This window comes from Mus caroli, chromosome 1 (genome assembly GCF_900094665.2).
Source record: "Mus caroli chromosome 1, CAROLI_EIJ_v1.1, whole genome shotgun sequence".
Taxonomy (NCBI): domain Eukaryota; kingdom Metazoa; phylum Chordata; class Mammalia; order Rodentia; family Muridae; genus Mus; species Mus caroli.
This window is the reverse complement of record NC_034570.1, coordinates 80797526-80806603: the sequence shown is the minus strand read 5'-3', so window position 1 is coordinate 80806603 and position 9078 is coordinate 80797526. Positions and strand designations below refer to the sequence as shown.

General features: G+C 45.2%; 1 protein-coding gene across 2 annotated transcripts in view; it reads right to left on the bottom strand.

The window, feature by feature from the left end:
* Trpm8 (transient receptor potential cation channel subfamily M member 8) overlaps positions 1–9078 on the bottom strand; it is an 83952-nt gene that overhangs the window by 72736 nt on the left and 2138 nt on the right. For both annotated transcript variants that reach the window (XM_029483630.1, XM_029483643.1), the window contains exon 2: positions 1399–1528. The gene's annotated coding sequence lies outside the window, so the exon portion shown is untranslated. The remainder of the gene's footprint in view (positions 1–1398; positions 1529–9078) is intronic.

Sequence of the window (9078 nt, the reverse complement as noted above, 5' to 3'; positions counted from 1 at the left end):
GTGTGTGTGTGTGTGAGTGTGTGTGTGTGTGTGTGTGTGTGTGTGTAAGCATGCACATTCTGTGGCACATCTGGAGGACAGAGGATAGCTTTTGGGTAAAGGTTCTTTCCTTCCACACTGCATTCCGAGAACAGAACTTAGGTCTTCAGGTTTGCATGGCAAGGACTCTCAGTTGCTGAGTCAGCTTGCTGGCTTCTGGCTGGCATCCTGTATCAGCTAGATCATGGCTACCAAGTGCAGGTGGGATCGTGGCTCTAACTCAGTCAAGCAAGGCCTTAAGGTCGCATACCCCAGGTCTCCCGGAGACTCTGAAGCTGTGTGTGAGTCCCAGGGACACCCAGCACCTCCCACCTGTGTGAGCTTCAAGAAGCTCATCTGTTCTGAGGGGCATCTTACTGTCCTCACTGTTCTCACTTGGGGATACTCATCTCTGATGACAGAGACCCATCCCCTCATATGTCTCCTAAACTCTCACCTGCATCCCAAGCTCCAAACTAAACCTACTAATCAGATCACGTGACCTATAAATGCAGCCACGGGGACATTTCAAGAACAAAATCACCATCCTTCTTCTATACCCACAGTCCTTGGTGTCTTCTCTTCTAGGGACCACTGAATCAGCCCTCTACTCTCTCCCTAGTTTTTGCAATTGCGACAGTGCCTCCCTGGCCTAACATCCACCTTCCTTTCCCTCTGCATCTTGCTCCTCCCCTAAGCACCTCCTTTCCCACCTGCATCCCTTCTCTATCTGGAGCCCTCCTCCTCTGATTTCTTCTATCTGGTCATCCTTGCTCACCTTCCAGGGCTCATCTCACAAGCCCTTCCTTGGGGGAGATGTTCCATGAAGCCCACTCTAGGGAAACGTGTTCACATGTTCTGGGAGCACCTTCTACCCTGAGCCAAGCCAGCACAAGACACATTCATTGATCTTCCTGATTCCCATTGACTCACTTAGGCCAAAGCCATGCCTGGTCTGTTCCCTACTAGACATCTAGAACCTGGCAATATGTCAGAAGTATACTCATGTACACCTTCATCAGATGAGTCATTTGAGTGAATCAGGACTCATTCGCAAATCCTGTAGGACAACCCCCATCCCACCTCTTGTAACCTCTGTGTGTAGAAACAGCTAGCTAGCACACAGAGTTGACCTACCACTCACCTATACTGTGCCTCTGTATAGGTGACCCCACAGCTCTGTGCCCTTCACTCCTTCATCCAAGATCAATGTTTCCAGGTGAGGCCAAACTCTCCTGAGCCCTAGATCTTGGGAGCTCTCCTAGAAGCCAGGCAGAGTGTGCAGCCCAAACTGGTTAAAGCACTAAGCGCTTCTTTTACTTCTCCCCCTAGGCATTTCAAAGAGCCACACAAAAGTGTATTAATTGCTACTTCACATACATTACTGCAAAACCGCAAATCAATCCTGCGACGTATTCGAGATGCCTCCCGTACAGAAAAGTGCTTCTGAGCGGGGAACAGATGGCCAGGAAGCAATTTCGTTTGCTTTGCAGTGAGAAACTTTACTGTCCTGCAAAAGAAAAGGTGTGTCTATTGCTTTGGAGACCACTCTCCACCAAACCAGAACTGGGGATGCCATGGAAGCCTTGCACCTCGCAGACCTGCCCCACTTTTTTCAGGGATTTGTCTCTCAACCTCGTCTGCGGTCAGCCAACAGTCCAGATCATGTGAATCCAGGCACTTTTTATGATGTCTTGTGTAACACGTGATGCAGGTGCATGTGTTCACTGACCCTCTGGACGTGTTCCGGTGTGAAAAAAATAAAATAAATGTTTGGAAGAAGAGATAGAAGTCCCAAGAGAAAAGACTGGAGGGGAGTCCCAGGGGACCGGAGAGGGGTTGAAAAAGAGAGGGCCCGAGGGGAAGCATCAGACAGGGAAAGAGGCTTAAATGCATCCAAAGGAGGGAGAACTGGAGAAACTGACCAAAACCAGAAAATCCAGGAAGGAGAGAAAACTATACCAATCAGTGTCCACCCCCAAGTGCCCAACCACATCCAATAATGTCAAGCCTGTTAGAAACATGGGTTAGGGACTGAGATCTTAATCCACAGCAGGGCATACAGTCTCTAATTAACACAAACATTGTTCAACCTTTTTGTAAACACACAGGAAGAGTCAATGAGGCACCCGCAGAGATTTGTGGACGGAGAGGGGGAGGAGAAGACACACTCAGCTGATGGGGGTGGAGGGTGGGGTAAACATCACTTCAATTCCTGCCAAGTCATTGGTGAAAACATAGCAAGCTTACAGCTTACAATCAGCACAGCAAACTTGGAAAATGATCACTGTTGGCTTGCGGGAGTCTAGATAAAAGAATTAGAAATAGATCTGACAGACTCGTCAGATTTCTTCAGCAACACATCCCCTGGTAGTGTGGGTCCATTCCAATGGATGGCCCTACACCCATGGACATATTGGCACGTGCTTCATAGTGGGAGATTTTAAAATTACATAAATTTGGGGGGAAAAACAGAGATAGAGGGATATTGGAACAGTTGGAGAAGACAGAGTGGAGTGGGTTCAATGAAAATGTATCATATGCATGAAAATCTCAAACAATAAAAGGTGTTCTTCCAGAGGCCGAAGAAAGAGCATGATTGGTAAGGTGCTCACACCCCAGCTGTGAAGAACTGAGTTTAGATTCTGAGAAGCCACATTAAAAAACTGGCTGAGGTGGTCTGTTCCGGTAGTCCCACCAAGAGCAAGATACCCATGGCAGAGATGAGCAGATCTTTGGTGAAGTTCCAGGACAATGAGACCTTGTCTCAAACAGAAGGTGAGATATGGCTGAGGATTGACCCTACAGATTGTTCTTTGACATCCACATGTGTGCACATGTACACTCGTGTGCACGAGTGTGTTTGCATACACACACACACACAGAGTTACACTTGGAAGATGTTCAATACTAAGTTATTTGTCACAGGGAGAACTGGAAACAACTTAGGTGTCTACCTCCAGGAGAATGTTTCTCCAAGAATAGACAAGATGATGACACCATGCCAGGAGTGTCTTGGTGTTTGCTAGGGCTTCTTGCAAGTAGGTAAAGAGCAAGATGACAATAACAAAAGATCACTCCGATTTTGGGCTTGTGCTCAAATCCTACCCATGCCACCTTGATGAGAGCTCCTAGACACAGCTTCCTGTTGCAGGGAAGTCAGGTAACATGCTTGTCGTCAAGGCTTCTATCAAAAACATCACACATGATATTCAAAAACACATGGATGCAGATCCACCAAAGTACTCGTCACTGCTGTGTGGCCAGAGGAGGGCTAGACATGATTTTAATTCTATCCTTTAAATTTTCATGTTTTCCCACATTATAGACATCATGTATGTCACCTGGAAAACATCTTTGACAAAAAGGAAACCATCTTAGAGTTGGGTAAGATGAAGATAGCCTCTGACCTTAGCTGTATTCCTCTCCTCTAGGAGACAGGGGATGATAGAGTGAAGACAGCCATGGGTCTCTGTCCCCAGAGTATAGGGAGAGAAAGGCAGAGCTGCGGAAGAGAAGGCCATGATAGTTCTGTTTGCTCTAAGAAGGGGCTGAGTTTGAGACTTGGGAAAGACAGCCAGCAGATTGTGGGAGACCAAAGTCCAGGAGAAATATCAGAATATAGTAATGTTAACAGTAACAGCACAGGGACCAGAAGGCGTTTCAAGGGTAGATGGAGGGATGAGAAATTGAAGTTTTCTCATTCAAGGAGAACCGTGAGTCTGTCCAAGAGCACAGCCACCCAGGGTCTCACTCAGCAGCCAGAGATGCGACTTGAAGAGTCCCCTCAGGGATCCTCTCCACACTAACTGGAGCAGAGCAGCCCCCATTGGGTTTTGTATTTGTGAGTCAGTTTCTTATACAAGAATACAGATGCAAGCGTCTGCTCTGGAGCCCTTGGTCCTCTCTGCCCGTTTGCTCTGATGGCTGCACAGGTGACCAGAGGAACCTCTGTGGCTCTTGTCTCTTGTAATGGAAAGGGAGCCGCTGCTTCACTCAAGGAAAAAAATGGTTTCTTGATGGTTTATCTCCAAATATAAAGCTGATATATTTGTTTATGCCAGCCTGGCCTACAGCTGGGAATTCAACCTTCACATAGAACTTGAAAGACAGGTGCCATAATCCCAAGGTTCTAATACTGGACAACACAGCATGACATAACATACCCATGCTATCTGATTTGTAAGCTCTTGAGGGCTCACCAGAAGTGCTTCTTGGATACTGTTTCTTCCTATAAGAGGTGCTGACATTCTACAGTCTTCTTGAAACATAAGTTTCAAGCCCAGGGCTTCATAACTAATCTAGTGTTCCACATGACTGTAGTTCTCTTCATCATGGAATTCTTGACAGCAGCAGGAAAATGAAGTCAATAAAAATGGCAGACGCTGCCTGATGTGGGCCCACCTACTGTGATGACCACCATGAATAAGACTCCACTAGACGAATGGCATGGGATTATGTATTGCAAGGCTGGGGGGAGGGTGATTTTTAATGAGGATGATTTTATGCAACTCATGAAGGTTGCTCAGTATGCTTCCTCTGCTTCTAAAGCATCGTAGAGGAAGGAGCAGGAGAGATGGCTGAAAGGCTCAGCGGCCTTGCTGTTCTTTCCAGATGACCAGGGTCACAACCATTTGTAACTTCATTTCCAGAGGAATCAGATGGCAATGCACACATAATTCGTGCACACACACACACACACACACACAAATAAAAGTAATTTTTTTAGAAGTCATGAAGATAGGAATGAAACATGAACACTCTGGTGTCTTTCACTCCCAGGATTCAGAAGTTCATAGAGAAATGGAAGACATCCTTTCCCACTACAATGTAAACCATGTGTTAAGAGGACGCCAGATAAACACATTGAAGAAACATCTGCTAATCAAGCCTAACACTGGAAGGAGAAAGAGCTACCATGGTACAGAAAAAAAGCTAAAGCAAGGGCTTGTGGGTCTGAACAAGGCTGAGGCTGGATTCTCAATGACCAGCAACTAACACACCCTCTCACGTCTCTGTCTCCTCATTATTGATGCTGGGCCACTAACTAATGGCTTCTAAAAGGAAGGTTGGTGCTTCTGCCTACCAGTTATCATGATATTTATTACTCTACTACAATGGCCAACTTCATCTGACTTTGGCCCAACTTATGATTAAGCTCTTTTTTTTTGGGGGGGGGGAATTACAGGTTTTCATCTTTGGGAAGAAATATGATCTTCCTATCAATGGTTATTGCTGCAACTTCTACTCTCACAGGTGGCTCTCTTGGTTTTATGGCAGGCATGGCCCTTCCTCCCTGACTGATCTACCCTGGACCCATCCATCAGCATCAGAAAAACACCATGGGGAAGATTTCAATGGAGCACAGTAGAAAATGTGTGTGTGTTAGGAGACGGGTTCCAGTTGAGGGTCTTTGCAGAGAATTCACATATGGACAACTTGACTGATACTTACCCCCAGTGCTGCAAGTTTGATTCTGTTTTCATTAAATTTTTTGACCCTGTAAAGTAAACTCTATAGACAGCCTCAATGATGCTTTCCCTGCCACAATTATGCTTTTGTTCTTAATTCATCATGGTTAATATTTTATTGATTCTGGCTAGAAATGGGCCTAAATTTTTTATGTTGATCATAAATTTTTTCTATGTGCAAACTCAAGTTTGTTTTTGTTTTCTGGAAATCAGATTGCTGTTTTGTGACAACAGCCTCCCCTGGGCATGGGTGACATCGCACAAGACTCTATTTCTCGAGATCCATAACAGGTCACAGAGGCAACTATGGAAAGAGAGGGCATGTGGCAGCTCAAAGTGAAACACAAGTCCTGTGGGAAGAGTGGCTCTCAGAACTACTGTTGGTCCTCATTTCATAGGGGTCAATGTCAAACCAGAGAAAGCACTTGAGATGGCAGCAGGTGGTATCCATAGCATCCTGCATGATCAGCACTGAGTGCAGAAGGGAACCAGGAAGGCACAACACAGGCTGCATTGGATTTAAGATTGTAGATTATGATCCACCCAACAGGGATGGGAGCTCCTGGGTCCATGTTCTTGGCAGCCTAGCTGTGGCAATCACTGGTTAATCACTGGAGAACACAGAGATTTATGTATTTCTGAAGCAGATGTCCTATGTGCAGGAAATGTGAACAGGATAAATTCCTACTGAGCTAAGCAAAGATCAGAACATTTACAACAAAACTCCACTGGTTCTGATGCAACAAATAGGGTCAGAATTGTCCAGAAGTTATTTAAGGATAAGAATAAATATCAAACCATCCAGTCAGTGTGTCAGGGAAACAGCACAAAGGAGGGAGGTCAAGCTAGCATCCAACTTCTCACCTCCAAAGCTCTCATCTAGAAGCAACTAGAGCACCCTCTTCTTTGTGAGAGGGAAAATACTGGGACCTAAGGCTTCTGTCCTCAGCCAGTGCAGCTGTGAGGGCAGTAGAAAGGGTAAGGTGAGAGATAAGGGACGCCAGCCTAACTGCAAAACCAATCTCTGGGTGGGGAATGGGGGTCAAGGGGCATGGGGATTGATGAAACTAACAAATAAATGGAGAAAACATCACAGGGATATATTTTCAGTTTAGAATTTTTGTATTTCACCTCAATGAGTAGAGATAATAAAGACCTAAAGGATTCTATAACGCAAAGAAAGGAACAAAGCATGAAGCGAATGGAGGTAAAATAAGAGAAAGAGACAGGGCTGTGAAGACTATGGCAGCTTTGACCAACCATATAAGGAAGCCTGCTTTAGTGGTACCCTGAACTTGCTGATGGCTGAAGCAAAGGGAAGAACATGGCCAACTGCAAGCTCTGCCAGAGCTGGGAAAGTGCACCAAGCTCACACACACACACACACACACACACACACACACACACACACACACGCACACACAGAAGCAGAGACCAGTATAAGAGCTACAGCTGCTATGGGTGGATGGGGACCATGAGTGTGACTACGAAGAGCAGCCCCAGGGCTTTTCTCTGGATGGGACAATTCCAAAGCCTGATAGCTGTGTGATAAAACTACACATGCTAATGAGTGCATGAGAAAATATGGGGAACTTGGAGGATATTTCTGGCCAGTTCCCACCTCAGTTCCCTGACCTGGGTCTCATAAAAACCCAGTAGTTCTAGGTGATGTTATCTGTTGCATAGGATGGGAAGGTGAATGAAGGACACATGCCACTTCCCTGCAATATATTTTTTTCCAACACAATGGTAAACTAAAAGAAAACCGTCTCAACATCCTGAGTCTCATGGTCAGAAGAATCCTTGGTATAAGTTTGAAATTCCTACACTATCAACTGTATTATTACTCCTACAGCATCAATCTTGTGATATCTGCAGCACCAACTACATAGCACCTACAGCTCCTACCATGTAATTTCTGCAGCTCCAATCAGGTAATGCCCAGGACACCAGACAATGTGCCCACTTCCTATACCATCCAAATGAAGCTGAAGCCAATCACTACAGGAAGTTCCAGTGAGTCTACCTTAAAGTCAGACCCACTCTAGAATTCAGCCATCCGACTTATTTAACAGATCTATTTAGCAGTGAAACTTTTGGTTCTATATTTTCTTCCATATCTCAGTTATTTTGATATACAGTCCTTTCAGAGATTTCTGAGGGATCTAGTGCATTTAGTAGGTTCCTTGTGCCCACCAGGAGGTGATCTCAGTGACAATTTACAATCAAGGTGGACTTTTAGAATGTATCTGTAGTTTAGGGTGACTCTAAGCCTAAGACAGCAGTTCCTCCAACTTCCCACTCGGGCAACAGAGGTTTATATCACAGGACAGAGAACTCTGAGACTTCAAACCAGTGGTTCTCAACCAGGGTTCTGTGACCGTTTAATACAGTTCCTCATTTTGTGGCGACCCCAACCACAAAATTATTTCATAGCTGCTTCACAGCTATCTACTGTTGTGTGTGATAATGGAAATATCTCATATGCAGGATCGCTGATATGTGACCCTCAAAAGGGACACGACCCCCAGGTTGAGAACACTGTTCTAGACTCACCTTCCTGTGCTCTTGGAGTAAGTCTGCAGGTATGGACCACACTTGAGAACTCCTGGTTCACTCTGCAATGCTACAGATTAAACAGTGAAGATCCATTTCTGGACTGCACTAAAACGTTCACAGGACAGCTCATCAGTTTTTTCAAAAGCACAGTCTGTAGTTGACAAGACCTGAAGAGGCAGCCTCCTGTAAACGTCACATCAGTGCTCTTCCAAAGTCAACTTGAACTCCTGAACAGTGCAACCTACTCATTCTAGAGCATAAAACACATACTAGCAAATAAATACTTTCACATGCCAGAAATAAAGAACAGGTGTGCCACATGCCTACTGTGTGCCAGGTTCTGTGCTGAGCTCTTGACTACCTTCCAATGAGAACCTTTATATGGATGAGAAAGATGAAAAAGACAAAACACAGAGAAGCCAACTTTTCCAGAGTCCCACGGTTGATAAGTAAGACATAAAGGTTCCAACCCAACCAGGCTGTAAGTAGCTTTGTGCCACTTCAATGTCTCTTTGAGAAGAGACAGGTTGTCTTTACTGCTATGTTAATGCACTACCAAATGTAAACCATTAGAAAGCTATTTTGTGGCAGAGAGGTCAAGGCCACCAAAGAACAACTAACCAGGGCTCACAGGGGCTCACAGAGACTGATGACAATCAGGGAGGGAGCCACCGTGAGTCTGACCTAGGTCCTCTGCATATATGCTGTGGTTGTATAGTCTGGTGTTCTTGTAGGACTCCTAAGAGTGGAAGCAGGGGCTGTCTCTGACTCTTTTCTCTTACTGTCTTGCCCCATCCAGCTTGATATGAGGGTATGTGCCTAGTCTTATTGTAACTTGCTATGCAAGGTTTAAAGGTCTATATCTCTGCAAAGCCTTTCTGAAGAGAAACAGAGCAAAAGTGAATTTGGAAGAAATGAAAGGTGGGGAAGAGGAACTAGGAGGAGTGGAGGGAGGGGAAAATGTGGTTGGGGGTAATATATGAGAGAAGAACATAAAAGAAAGAGAGAAAGAAAGGGAGGGAGGGAGGGA